Consider the following 16,280-nt stretch of genomic DNA (forward strand, 5'->3'; position numbering starts at 1 on the left):
TACTACTAGTATAAAAAAAAAAGCCACCACAGGTATACAATGTAGATGGATGGATAGTATACTTATGGACGACGAGTGACGACACAGAGGTAGGTACAGCAGTGGCCTACCGTACTGCTATATACAGTTTAATGGACCTGGTGGACACTGTCAGCAGACTGCTAAACTAGTACTATTAGTATAAAGAAAAAAAGCCACCACAGGTATACAATGTAGATGGATGGATAGTATACTTATGGACGACGAGTGACGACACAGAGGTAGGTACAGCAGTGGCCTATCGAACTGCTATATACAGTATAATAAATGGACCTGGTGGACACTGTCAGCAAACTGCTAAACTAGTATAAAGAAAAAAAGCCACCACAGGTATACAATGTAGATGGAAGGATAGTATACTTATTATTATTAATGGATGATGAGTGACTGACGACACAGAGGTAGGTACAGCAGTTGCCTACCGTACTGCTATATACAGTATAATGGACCTGGTGGACACTGTCAGCAGACTGCTAAACTAGTACTACTAGTATAAAAAAAAAAGCCACCACAGGTATACAATGTAGATGGATGGATAGTATACTTATGGACGACGAGTGACGACACAGAGGTAGGTACAGCAGTGGCCTACCGTACTGCTATATAAAGTATAATGGACCTGGTGGACACTGTCAGCAGACTGCTAAACTAGTACTACTAGTATAAAGAAAAAAAGCCACCACAGGTATACAATGTAGATGGATGGATAGTATACTTATGGACGACGAGTGACGACACAGAGGTAGGTACAGCAGTGGCCTACCGTACTGCTATATACAGTATAATAAATGGACCTGGTGGACACTGTCAGCAAACTGCTAAAGTAGTATAAAGAAAAAAAGCCACCACAGGTATACAATGTAGATGGATGGATAGTATACTTATTATTATTAATGGATGACGAGTGACTGACGACACAGAGGTAGGTACAGCAGTGGCCTACCGTACTGCTATATACAGTATAATGGACCTGGTGGACACTGTCAGCAGACTGCTAAACTAGTACTACTAGTATAAAAAAAAAAGCCACCACAGGTATACAATGTAGATGGATGGATAGTATACTTATGGACGACGAGTGACGACACAGAGGTAGGTACAGCAGTGGCCTACCGTACTGCTATATAAAGTATAATGGACCTGGTGGACACTGTCAGCAGACTGCTAAACTAGTACTACTAGTATAAAGAAAAAAAGCCACCACAGGTATACAATGTAGATGGATGGATAGTATACTTATGGACGACGAGTGACGACACAGAGGTAGGTACAGCAGTGGCCTACCGTACTGCTATATACAGTATAATAAATGGACCTGGTGGACACTGTCAGCAAACTGCTAAAGTAGTATAAAGAAAAAAAGCCACCACAGGTATACAATGTAGATGGATGGATAGTATACTTATTATTATTAATGGATGACGAGTGACTGATGACACAGAGGTAGGTACAGCAGTGGCCTACCGTACTGCTATATACAGTATAATGGACCTGGTGGACACTGTCAGCAGACTGCTAAACTAGTACTACTAGTATAAAAAAAAAAGCCACCACAGGTATACAATGTAGATGGATGGTAGTATACTTATGGACGACGAGTGACGACACAGAGGTAGGTACAGCAGTGGCCTACCGTACTGCTATATACAGCATAATGGACCTGGTGGACACTGTCAGCAGACTGCTAAACTAGTACTACTAGTATAAAGAAAAAAAGGCACCACGGGTATACAATGTAGATGGATGGATAGTATACTTATGGACGACGAGTGACGACACAGAGGTAGGTACAGCAGTGGCCTACCATACTGCTATATACAGTATAATAAATGGACCTGGTGGACACTGTCAGCAAACTGCTAAACTAGTATAAAGAAAAAAAGACACCACAGGTATACAATGTAGATGGATGGATAGTATACTTATTATTATTAATGGATGACGAGTGACTGATGACACAGAGGTAGGTACAGCAGTGGCCTACCGTACTGCTATATACCGTATAATGGACCTGGTGGACACTGTCAGCAGACTGCTAAACTAGTACTACTAGTATAAAAAAAAAAGCCACCACAGGTATACAATGTAGATGGATGGATAGTATACTTATGGACGACGAGTGACGACACAGAGGTAGGTACAGCAGTGGCCTACCGTACTGCTATATACAGTATAATGGACCTGGTGGACACTGTCAGCAGACTGCTAAACTAGTACTACTACTAGTATAAAGAAAAAAAGCCACCACAGGTATACAATGTAGATCAGTGTTTCCCAACCTCGGTCCTCAAGGCACACTAACAGTCCTGGTTTTAGTGATATCCAGGCTTGAACACAGGTGACTTAATTAGCACCTCAGTTATTTTGATTTAACCATCTGTGCTTAAGCCTGGATATCACTAAAACCTGCACTGTTGGTGTGCCTTGAGGACCGTGGTTGGGAATGCCTGATGTAGATGGATGGATAGTATACTTATGGACGACGAGTGACGACACAGAGGTAGGTACAGCAGTAGCCTACCGTACTGCTATATACAGTATAATAAATGGACCTGGTGGACACTGTCAGCAAACTGCTAAACTAGTATAAAGAAAAAAAGCCACCACAGGTATACAATGTAGATGAATGGATAGTATACTTATTATTATTAATGGATGACGAGTGACTGACGACACAGAGGTAGGTACAGCAGTGGCCTACCGTACTGCTATATACAGTATAATGGACCTGGTGGACACTGTCAGCAGACTGCTAAACTAGTATAAAAAAAAGCCACCACAGGAGTGTTTTTCAGGCAGACAAACGTATACTGGTGGTCACTGTCAGCAAAACTGTGCACTGTACTCCTGCTATAGCTGCTCCCCAGTCCCCACAATTAAGCAGTGTGAGCACTCAGCACAGATATATCATGCAGCACACTGAGCAGAGATATGGTATGGAGCGTTTTTTTCAGGCAGAGAACGGATAAAAAAAAACTGGTGGTCACTATCAGCAAAACTCTGCACTCTACTCCGAGTCCTAATAATAGCTGCTCCCCAATCCTCCCCACAATTAGTAAAAAAAAAAACAAGCAATCAACTGTCTCTTCTACAATTATAAACGGAGAGGACACCAGCCACATCCTCTCCCTATCAATCTCAATGCACGTGTGAAAATGGCGGCGACGTGCGGCTGCTTATATAGAATCCGAATCTCGCGAGAATCCGACAGCGGGATGATGACGTTCGGGCGCGCTCGGGTTAACCGAGCCATACGGGAGAATCCGAGTATGGCTCGGACCCGTGTAAAAAGGGTGAAGTTCGGGGGGGTTCGGTTTCTCGAAACCGAACCCGCTCATCACTACTACTTATATATCACAGCTCTGCCTCTCAACTTATATATCACAGCTCTGTATCTCTACTTATATTGTATATCACAGCTGTGCATCTCTACTTATATACCACAGCTCTGCCTCTCTACTAACATATCACAGCTCTGTATCTCTACTTATACATCACAGCTCTGCCTCTCTACTTATATACCACAGCTCTGCCTCTCTACTTATATATCACAGCTCTATATCTCTACTTATATATCACAGCTGTGCATCTCTACTTATATACCACAGCTCTGCCTCTCTACTAACATATCACAGCTCTGTATCTCTACTTATACATCACAGCTCTGCCTCTCTACTTATATACCACAGCTCTGCCTCTCTACTTATATATCACAGCTCTATATCTCTACTTATATATCACAGCCCTGCCTCTCTACTTATATATCACAGCTCTGTATCTCTACTTATATATCACAGCTCTGTATCTCTACTTATATACCACAGCTCTGCCTCTCTACTTATATATCACAGCCCTGCATCTCTACTTATATATCACAGCTCTGTATCTCTACTTATACATCACAGCTCTGCATCTCTACTTATACATCACAGATCTGCCTCTCTACTTATATATCACAGCTCTGCATCTCTACTTATATATCACAGCCCTGCATCTCTACTTATATATCACAGCTCTGCCTCTCTACTTATATATCACAGCTCTGCATCTCTACTTATATATCACAGCCCTGCATCTCTACTTATATATCACAGCTCTGCCTCTCTACTTATATATCACAGCTCTGCATCTCTACTTATATAACACAGCCCTGCATCTCTACTTATATATCACAGCTCTGCCTCTCTACTTATATATCACAGCTCTGCATCTCTACTTACATATCACATCTCTGCATCTCTACATATACATCACAGCTCTGCATCTCTACTTATATATAGTGATGAGCGGGTTCGGTTCCTCGGAAACCGAACCCCCCCGAACTTCACTAATTTTACACGGGTCCGAGGCATACTCGGATTCTCCCGTATGGCTCGGTCAATCCGAGCGCGCCCGAACGTCATCATCCCGCTGTCGGATTCTCGCGAGATTCGGATTCTATATAAGCAGCCGCGCGTCGCCGCCATTTTCACTCGTGCATTGGAAATGTTAGGGAGAGGACGTGGCTGGCGTCTTCTCCGTTTATTAATAATATTTGTGCTGCTTATTGCTTAATTGTGGGGACTGAGCAGCAGCTGTATTATATAGGAGGAGTACAGTGCAGAGTTTTGCTGACCAGTGACCACCAGTATACGTTGTCTGCCTGAAAAACACTCCATATCTGTGCTCAGTGTGCTGCATATATCTGTGCTCACACTGCTTAATTGTGGGGACTGGGGAGCAGCTGTATTATATAGGAGGAGTACAGTGCAGAGTTTTGCTGACCAGTGACCACCAGTATATGTTGTCTGCCTGAAAAACACTCCATATCTGTGCTCAGTGTGCTGCATATATCTGTGCTCACACTGCTTAATTATGGGGACTGGGGAGCAGCTGTATTATATAGGAGGAGTACAGTGCAGAGTTTTGCTGACCAGTGACCACCAGTATACGTTGTCTGCCTGAAAAACACTCCATATCTGTGCTCAGTGTGCTGTATATATCTGTGCTCACACTGCTTAATTGTGGGGACTGGGGAGCAGCTGTATTATATAGGAGGAGTGCAGTGCAGAGTTTTGCTGACAGTGACCACCAGTATACGTTGTCTGCCTAAAAACACTCCATATCTGTGCTCAGTGTGCTGCATATATCTGTGCTCACACTGCTTTATTGTGGGGACTGGGGACCACCAGTATATTATATAGGAGGAGTTCAGTGCAGAGTTTTGCTGACAGTGACCACCAGTATTATACGTTGTCTGCCTGAAAAACACTCCATATCTGTGCTCAGTGTGCTGCATATATCTGTGCTCACACTGCTTTATTGTGGGGACTGGGGACCACCAGTATATTATATAGGAGGAGTACAGTGCAGAGTTTTGCTGACCAGTGACCACCAGTATATATAGCAGTACGGTACGGAAGGCCACTGCTCTACCTACCTCTGTGTCGTCAAGCATACTATCCATCTAGATTCTATACCTGTGGTGCATTTTAGTATTGCAGTTTGCTGACAGTGACCACCAGTATATATAGCAGTACGGTACGGAAGACCACTGCTCTACCTACCTCTTTGCCGTCAAGTATACTATCCATCTAGATTCTATACCTAGTTTTGCAGTTTGCTGACAGTGACCACCAGTATATATAGCAGTACGGTACGGAAGGCCACTGCTCTACCTACCTCTGTGTCGTCAAGTATACTATCCTTCCATACCTGTGGTGCATTTCAGTTGTGCACAGTATATATAGTAGTAGGCCATTGCTATTAATACTGGCATATAATTCCACACATTAAAAAATGGAGAACAAAAATGTGGAGGGTAAAATAGGGAAAGATCAAGATCCACTTCCACCTCGTGCTGAAGCTGCTGCCACTAGTCATGGCCGAGACGATGAAATGCCATCAACGTCGTCTGCCAAGGCCGATGCCCAATGTCATAGTAGAGAGCATGTAAAATCAAAAAAACAAAAGTTCAGTAAAATGACCCAAAAATCAAAATTAAAAGCGTCTGATGAGAAGCGTAAATTTGCCAATATGCCATTTAAGACACGGAGTGGCAAGGAACGGCTGAGGCCCTGGCCTATGTTCATGGCTAGTGGTTCAGCTTCACATGAGGATGGAAGCACTCATCCTCTCGCTAGAAAACTGCAGTGCCACTCCTAGATGGGCCAGGTGTTTGTGTCGGCCACTTGTGTCGCTTAGCTTAGTCACACAGCGACCTTGGTGCGCCTCTTTTTGTCTTTGCATCATGTGCTGTTTGGGGACTATTTTTTTGAAGTGCCATCCTGTCTGACACTGCAGTGCCACTCCTAGATGGGCCAGGTGTTTGTGTCGGCCACTTGGGTCTTTGTGTCGGCCACTTGGGTCGCTTAGCTTAGTCACACAGCTACCTCATTGCGCCTCTTTTTTTCTTTGCACCATGTGCTGTTTGGGGACTATTTTTTTGAAGTGCCATCCTGCCTGACACTGCAGTGCCACTCCTAGATGGGCCAGGTGTTTGTGTCGGCCACTTGTGTCGCTTAGCTTAGCCATCCAGCGACCTTGGTGCAAATTTTAGGACTAAAAATAATATTGTGAGGTGTGAGGTGTTCAGAATAGACTGAAAATGAGTGGAAATTATGGTTATTGAGGTTAATAATACTATAGGATCAAAATGACCCCAGGGGCCCCTGTACACCGCACCCATTGCACCCATAATGATTTTAGGTTTTATCGTCCTTCAAGTTAAACATTTTCCCATCTTCCGCTTGTCATTTTCATGCCACCCACACAACCACTAATAGCTAATTCACTTAAAACTCATTGAACTTCCTGTTCAATTCAACAAGTGCTGAATAAGATCAGACGATTACGAGAGACAAAAGGACACCATTAGGTTTGTGCTTTGTTTGGAAGACGGTGCTCTGCATTCATCCGGTAATTAGGGTTTAGCCGTCTCCCGGCATATAGCCGCGCATATTCCCAATGAACTTCATTGCAGTTTGAATAATCAGGTAAATGACACTTAAATCCTTTGATGGCGCTGGCCTGAGAAAAGTGAAGATGTTTTTAATTTGTAATGAAAATGAAAATAAAATAAATAAATGAGATGGCGGTCAGTTGTGAGGAGGCGCAATATTCATTCCCATTTTAGCCTTTCATCTGCTTTTTATGTCCTCCAAGTAATGATTGATCTTGTAGTTTCATTTTCTGGCTTGAAGAGGCCGCAAGAGCTATTTACAGCACGCAGACAGCTCACTTCTGTGCAGGGCACGTGGGCGCACTGAGAGGTAAAGGTTTGCGCCTTTGTGCATAAATCAGTGTCTGGGTCCTGTGTAACCTGTTATCTAATCAGAGCATTCGGGTCTAGAGAGAGAGACACACACACAGAGAGTCCTCCTGAGTCCTGTCCCAGTGTGTAAGTAGTACAGAGGCTGCTGCTATTCTTGCATGTGACATGATAAATGACAGATTTTAGTTTTATATGCATATATTGTTTCAATCTAATATACACCATTGGTTTAAATTTAATATACAGAATCCATACCTCCCAACATGACCCATTCCAGGAGGGACAAAATGCTCTCTACCTGGACATCCCTCTTAATTTATAATTGCAATCACCTGAACTGAAACACCTTTATTATCAATGTAATAGTTCCACACGCTTGACACCTATCACATACTAAAAGGGAAGTCCAGGTAGAGAGCATCTTGGAATGGGTCATGTTGGAAGGTATGCATAATCTAATACATCCCCCCCCCCCTCATTTCCCCTATGCCCCCCTGTCGAAAGTGCCCCGGGGCCCCATAAGGCTTCATACGGCCCTGTACATACCAATGAATTTGTCAAAATTATATATTAGTACTGTTATTAAAAAGTATAATGTGTAACTAGATGAGCGCCTGAAATTTTTCGGGTTTTGTGTTTTGGTTTTGGGTTCGGTTCCGCGGCCGTGTTTTGGGTTCGAACGCGTTTTGGCAAAACCTCACCGAATTTTTTTTGTCGGATTCGGGTGTGTTTTGGATTCGGGTGTTTTTTTCAAAAAACACTAAAAAACAGCTTAAATCATAGAATTTGGGGGTCATTTTGATCCCAAAGTATTATTAACCTCAAAAACCATAATTTACACTCATTTTCAGTCTATTCTGAATACCTCACACCTCACAATATTATTTTTAGTCCTAAAATTTGCACCGAGGTCGCTGTGTGAGTAAGATAAGCGACCCTAGTGGCCGACACAAACACCGGGCCCATCTAGGAGTGGCACTGCAGTGTCACGCAGGATGTCCCTTCCAAAAAACCCTCCCCAAACAGCACATGACGCAAAGAAAAAAAGAGGCGCAATGAGGTAGCTGTGTGAGTAAGATTAGCGACCCTAGTGGCCGACACAAACACCGGGCCCATCTAGGAGTGGCACTGCAGTGTCACGCAGGATGTCCCTTCCAAAAAACCCTCCCCAAACAGCACATGACGCAAAGAAAAAAAGAGGCGCAATGAGGTAGCTGACTGTGTGAGTAAGATTAGCGACCCTAGTGGCCGACACAAACACCGGGCCCATCTAGGAGTGGCACTGCAGTGTCACGCAGGATGTCCCTTCCAAAAAACCCTCCCCAATCAGCACATGATGCAAAGAAAAAGAAAAGAAAAAAGAGGTGCAAGATGGAATTGTCCTTGGGCCCTCCCACCCACCCTTATGTTGTATAAACAAAACAGGACATGCACACTTTAACCAACCCATCATTTCAGTGACAGGGTCTGCCACACGACTGTGACTGATATGACGGGTTGGTTTGGACCCCCCCCCAAAAAAGAAGCAATTAATCTCTCCTTGCACAAACTGGCTCTACAGAGGCAAGATGTCCACCTCATCTTCACCCTCCGATATATCACCGTGTACATCCCCCTCCTCACAGATTATCAATTCGTCCCCACTGGAATCCACCATCTCAGCTCCCTGTGTACTTTGTGGAGGCAACTGCTGCTGGTCAATGTCTCCGCGGAGGAATTGATTATAATTCATTTTAATGAACATCATCTTCTCCACATTTTCTGGATGTAACCTCGTACGCCGATTGCTGACAAGGTGAGCGGCGGCACTAAACACTCTTTCGGAGTACACACTTGTGGGAGGGCAACTTAGGTAGAATAAAGCCAGTTTGTGCAAGGGCCTCCAAATTGCCTCTTTTTCCTGCCAGTATTAGTACGGACTGTGTGACGTGCCTACTTGGATGCGGTCACTCATATAATCCTCCACCATTCTATCAATGTTGAGAGAATCATATGCAGTGACAGTAGACGACATGTCCGTAATCGTTGTCAGGTCCTTCAGTCCGGACCAGATGTCAGCATCAGCAGTCGCTCCAGACTGCCCTGCATCACCGCCAGCGGGTGGGCTCGGAATTCTGAGCCTTTTCCTCGCACCCCCAGTTGCGGGAGAATGTGAAGGAGGAGATGTTGACAGGTCGCGTTCCGCTTGACTTGACAATTTTGTCACCAGCAGGTCTTTCAACCCCAGCAGACCTGTGTCTGCCGGAAAGAGAGATCCAAGGTAGGCTTTAAATCTAGGATCGAGCACGGTGGCCAAAATGTAGTGCTCTGATTTCAACAGATTGACCACCCGTGAATCCTTGTTAAGCGAATTAAGGGCTGCATCCACAAGTCCCACATGCCTAGCGGAATCGCTCCCTTTTAGCTCCTTCTTCAATGCCTCCAGCTTCTTCTGCAAAAGCCTGATGAGGGGAATGACCTGACTCAGGCTGGCAGTGTCTGAACTGACTTCACGTGTGGCAAGTTCAAAGGGCATCAGAACCTTGCACAACGTTGAAATCATTCTCCACTGCACTTGAGACAGGTGCATTCCACCTACTATATCGTGCTCAATTGTATAGGCTTGAATGGCCTTTTGCTGCTCCTCCAACCTCTGAAGCATATAGAGGGTTGAATTCCACCTCGTTACCACTTCTTGCTTCAGATGATGGCAGGGCAGGTTCAGTAGTTTTTGGTGGTGCTCCAGTCTTCTGTACGTGGTGCCTGTACGCCGAAAGTGTCCCGCGATTTTTCTGGCCACCGACAGCATCTCTTGCACGCCCCTGTCGTTTTTTAAAAAATTCTGCACCACCAAATTCAAGGTATGTGCAAAACATGGGACGTGCTGGAATTTGCCCATATTTAATGCACACACAATATTGCTGGCGTTGTCCGATGCCACAAATCCACAGGAGAGTCCAATTGGGGTAAGCCATTCCGCGATGATCTTCCTCAGTTGCCGTAAGAGGTTTTCAGCTGTGTGCGTATTCTGGAAAGCGGTGATACAAAGCGTAGCCTGCCTAGGAAAGAGTTGGCGTTTGCGAGATGCTGCTACTGGTGCCGCCGCTGCTGTTCTTGCGACGGGAGTCCATACATCTACCCAGTGGGCTGTCACAGTCATATAGTCCTGACCCTGCCCTGCTCCACTTGTCCACATGTCCGTGGTTAAGTGGACATTGGGTACAACTGCATTTTTTAGGACACTGGTGAGTCTTTTTCTGACGTCCGTGTACATTCTCGGTATCGCCTGCCTAGAGAAGTGGAACCTAGATGGTATTTGGTAACGGGGGCACACTGCCTCAATAAATTGTCTAGTTCCCTGTGAACTAACGGCGGATACCGGACGCACGTCTAACACCAACATAGTTGTCAAGGACTCAGTTATCCGCTTTGCAGTAGGATGACTGCTGTGATATTTCATCTTCCTCGCAAAGGACTGTTGAACAGTCAATTGCTTACTGGAAGTAGTACAAGTGGGCTTACGACTTCCCCTCTGGGATGACCATCGACTCCCAGCGGCAACAACAACAGCAGCGCCAGCAGCAGTAGGCGTTACACGCAAGGATGCATCGGAGGAATCCCAGGCAGGAGAGGACTCGTCAGAATTGCCAGTGACATGGCCTGCAGGACTATTGGCATTCCTGGGGAAGGAGGAAATTGACACTGAGGGAGTTGGTGGGGTGGTTTGCGTGAGCTTGGTTACAAGAGGAAGGGATTTACTGGTCAGTGGACTGCTTCCGCTGTCACCCAAAGTTTTTGAACTTGTCACTGACTTATTATGAATGCGCTGCAGGTGACGTATAAGGGAGGATGTTCCGAGGTGGTTAACGTCCTTACCCCTACTTATTACAGCTTGACAAAGGGAACACACGGCTTGACACCTGTTGTCCGCATTTCTGGTGAAATACCTCCACACCGAAGAGCTGATTTTTTTGGTATTTTCACCTGGCATGTCAACGGCCATATTCCTCCCACGGACAACAGGTGTCTCCCCGGGTGCCTGACTTAAACAAACCACCTCACCATCAGAATCCTCCTGGTCAATTTCCTCCCCAGCGCCAGCAACACCCATATCCTCCTCATCCTGGTGTACTTCAACACTGACATCTTCAATCTGACTATCAGGAACTGGACTGCGGGTGCTCCTTCCAGCACTTGCAGGGGGCGTGCAAATGGTGGAAGGCGCATGCTCTTCACGTCCAGTGTTGGGAAGGTCAGGCATCGCAACCGACACAATTGGACTCTCCTTGTGGATTTGGGATTTCGAAGAATGCACAGTTCTTTGCTGTGCTGCTTTTGCCAGCTTGAGTCTTTTCATTTTTCTAGCGAGAGGCTGAGTGCTTCCATCCTCATGTGAAGCTGAACCACTAGCCATGAACATAGGCCAGGGCCTCAGCCGTTCCTTGCCACTCCGTGTGGTAAATGGCATATTGGCAAGTTTACGCTTCTCCTCCGACAATTTTATTTTAGGTTTTGGAGTCCTTTTTTTACTGATATTTGGTGTTTTGGATTTGACATGCTCTGTACTATGACATTGGGCATCGGCCTTGGCAGACGACGTTGCTGGCATTTCATCGTCTCGGCCATGACTAGTGGCAGCAGCTTCAGCACGAGGTGGAAGTGGATCTTGATCTTTCCCTAATTTTGGAACCTCAACATTTTTGTTCTCCATATTTTAATAGGCACAACTAAAAGGCACCTCAGGTAAACAATGGAGATGGATGGATTGGATACTAGTATACAATTATGGACGGGCTGCCGAGTGCCGACACAGAGGTAGCCACAGCCGTGAACTACCGCACTGTACTGTGTCTGCTGCTAATATATAGACTGGTTGATAAAGAGATAGTATACTCGTAACTAGTATGTATGTATAAAGAAAGAAAAAAAAACCACGGTTAGGTGGTATATACAATTATGGACGGGCTGCCGAGTGCCGACACAGAGGTAGCCACAGCCGTGAACTACCGCACTGTACTGTGTCTGCTGCTAATATAGACTGGTTGATAAAGAGATAGTATACTCGTAACTAGTATGTATGTATAAAGAAAGAAAAAAAAAACCACGGTTAGGTGGTATATACAATTATGGACGGGCTGCCGAGTGCCGACACAGAGGTAGCCACAGCCGTGAACTACCGCACTGTACTGTGTCTGCTGCTAATATATAGACTGGTTGATAAAGAGATAGTATACTCGTAACTAGTATGTATGTATAAAGAAAGAAAAAAAAACCACGGTTAGGTGGTATATACAATTATGGACGGGCTGCCGAGTGCCGACACAGAGGTAGCCACAGCCGTGAACTACCGCACTGTACTGTGTCTGCTGCTAATATATAGACTGGTTGATAAAGAGATAGTATACTCGTAACTAGTATGTATGTATAAAGAAAGAAAAAAAAACCACGGTTAGGTGGTATATACAATTATGAACGGGCTGCCGAGTGCCGACACAGAGGTAGCCACAGCCGTGAACTACCGCACTGTACTGTGTCTGCTGCTAATATATAGACTGGTTGATAAAGAGATAGTATACTCGTAACTAGTATGTATGTATAAAGAAAGAAAAAAAAACCACGGTTAGGTGGTATATACAATTATGGACGGGCTGCCGAGTGCCGACACAGAGGTAGCCACAGCCGTGAACTACCGCACTGTACTGTGTCTGCTGCTAATATATAGACTGGTTGATAAAGAGATAGTATACTCGTAACTAGTATGTATGTATAAAGAAAGAAAAAAAAACCACGGTTAGGTGGTATATACAATTATGGACGGGCTGCCGAGTGCCGACACAGAGGTAGCCACAGCCGTGAACTACCGCACTGTACTGTGTCTGCTGCTAATATATAGACTGGTTGATAAAGAGATAGTATACTCGTAACTAGTATGTATGTATAAAGAAAGAAAAAAAAACCACGGTTAGGTGGTATATACAATTATGGACGGGCTGCCGAGTGCCGACACAGAGGTAGCCACAGCCGTGAACTACCGCACTGTACTGTGTCTGCTGCTAATATAGACTGGTTGATAAAGAGATAGTATACTCGTAACTAGTATGTATGTATAAAGAAAGAAAAAAAAACCACGGTTAGGTGGTATATACAATTATGGACGGGCTGCCGAGTGCCGACACAGAGGTAGCCACAGCCGTGAACTACCGCACTGTACTGTGTCTGCTGCTAATATAGACTGGTTGATAAAGAGATAGTATACTACTAATATTATATATACTGGTGGTCAGGTCACTGGTCACTAGTCACACTGGCAGTGGCACTCCTGCAGCAAAAGTGTGCACTGTTTAATTTTACTATAATATTATGTACTCCTGGCTCCTGCTATAACCTATAACTGGCACTGCAGTAGTGCTCCCCAGTCTCCCCCACAATTATAAGCTGTGTGAGCTGAGCAGTCAGACAGATATATAATATATATAGATGATGCAGCACACTGGCCTGAGCCTGAGCAGTGCACACAGATATGGTATGTGACTGACTGAGTCACTGTGTGTATCGCTTTTTTCAGGCAGAGAACGGATATATTAAAATAAGAATTTACTTACCGATAATTCTATTTCTCGGAGTCCGTAGTGGATGCTGGGGTTCCTGAAAGGACCATGGGGAATAGCGGCTCCGCAGGAGACAGGGCACAAAAAGTAAAGCTTTAGGATCAGGTGGTGTGCACTGGCTCCTCCCCCTATGACCCTCCTCCAAGCCAGTTAGGTACTGTGCCCGGACGAGCGTACACAATAAGGGAGGAATTTTGAATCCCGGGTAAGACTCATACCAGCCACACCAATCACACCGTACAACTTGTGATCTAAACCCAGTTAACAGTATGATAACAGCGGAGCCTCTGAAAAGATGGCTCACAACAATAATAACCCGATTTTTGTAACTATGTACAAGTATTGCAGATAATCCGCACTTGGGATGGGCGCCCAGCATCCACTACGGACTCCGAGAAATAGAATTATCGGTAAGTAAATTCTTATTTTCTCTATCGTCCTAGTGGATGCTGGGGTTCCTGAAAGGACCATGGGGATTATACCAAAGCTCCCAAACGGGCGGGAGAGTGCGGATGACTCTGCAGCACCGAATGAGAGAACTCCAGGTCCTCTTTTGCCAGGATATCAAATTTGTAGAATTTTACAAACGTGTTCTCCCCTGACCACGTAGCTGCTCGGCAGAGTTGTAATGCCGAGACCTCTCGGGCAGCCGCCCAAGATGAGCCCACCTTCCTTGTGGAATGGGCCTTAACCGATTTAGACTGTGGCAGGCCTGCCTCAGAATGTGCAAGTTGAATTGTGTTACAAATCCAACGAGCAATCGACTGCTTAGAAGCAGGCGCACCCAACTTGTTGGGTGCATACAGTATAAACAGCGAGTCAGATTTTCTGACTCCAGCTGTCCTGGAATATATTTTCAGGGCCCTGACAACTTCTAGCAACTTGGAGTCCTCCAAGTCCCTAGTAGGTGCAAGGCACCACAATAAGCTGGTTCAGGTGAAACACTGACACCACCTTAGGGAGAGAACTGGGGACGAGTCCGCAGCTCTGCCCTGTCCGAATGGACAAACAGATATGGGCTTTTTTGAGAAAAAACCACCAATTTGACACTCGCCTGGTCCAGGCCAGGGCCAAGAGCATGGTCACTTTTTATGTGAGATGCTGCAAATCCACACATTTGACTGGTTTTAAACCAATGTGATTTGAGAAATCCCAGAACTACGTTGAGATCCCACAGTGCCACTGGAGGCACAAAAAAGGGGTTTGTATATGCAATACTCCCTTGACAAACTTCTGGACTTCAGGAACTGAAGCCAATTCTTTCTGGAAGAAAATTTACAGGGCCGAATTTGAACCTTAATGGACCCCAATTTGAGGCCCATAGACACTCCTGTTTGCAGGAAATGCAGGAAACGACCGAGTTGAAATTTCTTTGTGGGGCCTTCCTGGCCTCACACCACGCAACAAATTTTCGCCACACGTGGTGATAATGTTGTGCGGTCACCTCCTTTCTGGCTTTGACCAGGGTAGGAAAGACCTCTTCCGGAATGCCTTTTTTCCCTTAGGATCCGGCTTTCCATCGCCATGCCGACAAACGCAGCTGCGGTAAGTCTTGGAACAGACATGGTACTTGCTGAAGCAAGTCCCTTCTTAGCGGCAGAGGCCATAAGACCTCTGTAAGCATCTCTTGAAGTTCCGGGTACCAAGTCCTTCTTGGCCAATCCGGAGCCATGAGTATAGTTCTTACTCCTCTACGTCTTATAATTCTCAGCACCTTAGGTATGAGAAGCAGAGGAGGGAACACATACACCGACTGGTACACCCACGGTGTTACCAGAACGTCCACATCTATTGCCTGAGGGTCCCTTGACCTGGCGCAATACCTGTCCCGTTTTTTGTTCAGACGGGACGCCATCATGTCCACCTTTGGTATTTCCCAACGGTTTACAATCATGTGGAAAAAACTTCTCAATGAAGTTTCCACTCTCCCGGGTGGAGGTCGTGCTGAGGAAGTCTGCTTCCCAGTTTCCATTCCCGGGATGAAAAACTGCTGACAGTGTTATCACATGATTTTCCGCCCAGCGAAAAGTCCTTGCAGTTTCTGCCATTGCCCTCCTGCTTCTTGTGTCGCCCTGTCTGTTTACGTGGGCGACTGCCGTGATGTTTTTCCCACTGGATCAATACCGGCTGACCTTGAAGCAGAGGTCTTGCTAAGCTTAGAGCATTATAAATTTACCCTTAGCTCCAGTATATTTATGTGGAGAAAAGTCTCCATACTTGATCACACTCCCTGGAAATTTTTCCCTTGTGTGACTGCTCCCCAGCCTCTCAGGCTGGGCTCCGTGGTTACCAGCATCCAATCCTGAATGCCGAATCTGCGGCCCTCTAGAAGATGAGCACTCTATAACCACCACAGGAGAGACACCCTTGTCCTTGGATATTGGGTTATCCGCTGATGCATC

The sequence above is a fragment of the Pseudophryne corroboree genome, chromosome 6 (assembly GCF_028390025.1).
Source record: "Pseudophryne corroboree isolate aPseCor3 chromosome 6, aPseCor3.hap2, whole genome shotgun sequence".
In the NCBI taxonomy this organism is placed as follows: Eukaryota; Metazoa; Chordata; class Amphibia; order Anura; family Myobatrachidae; genus Pseudophryne; species Pseudophryne corroboree.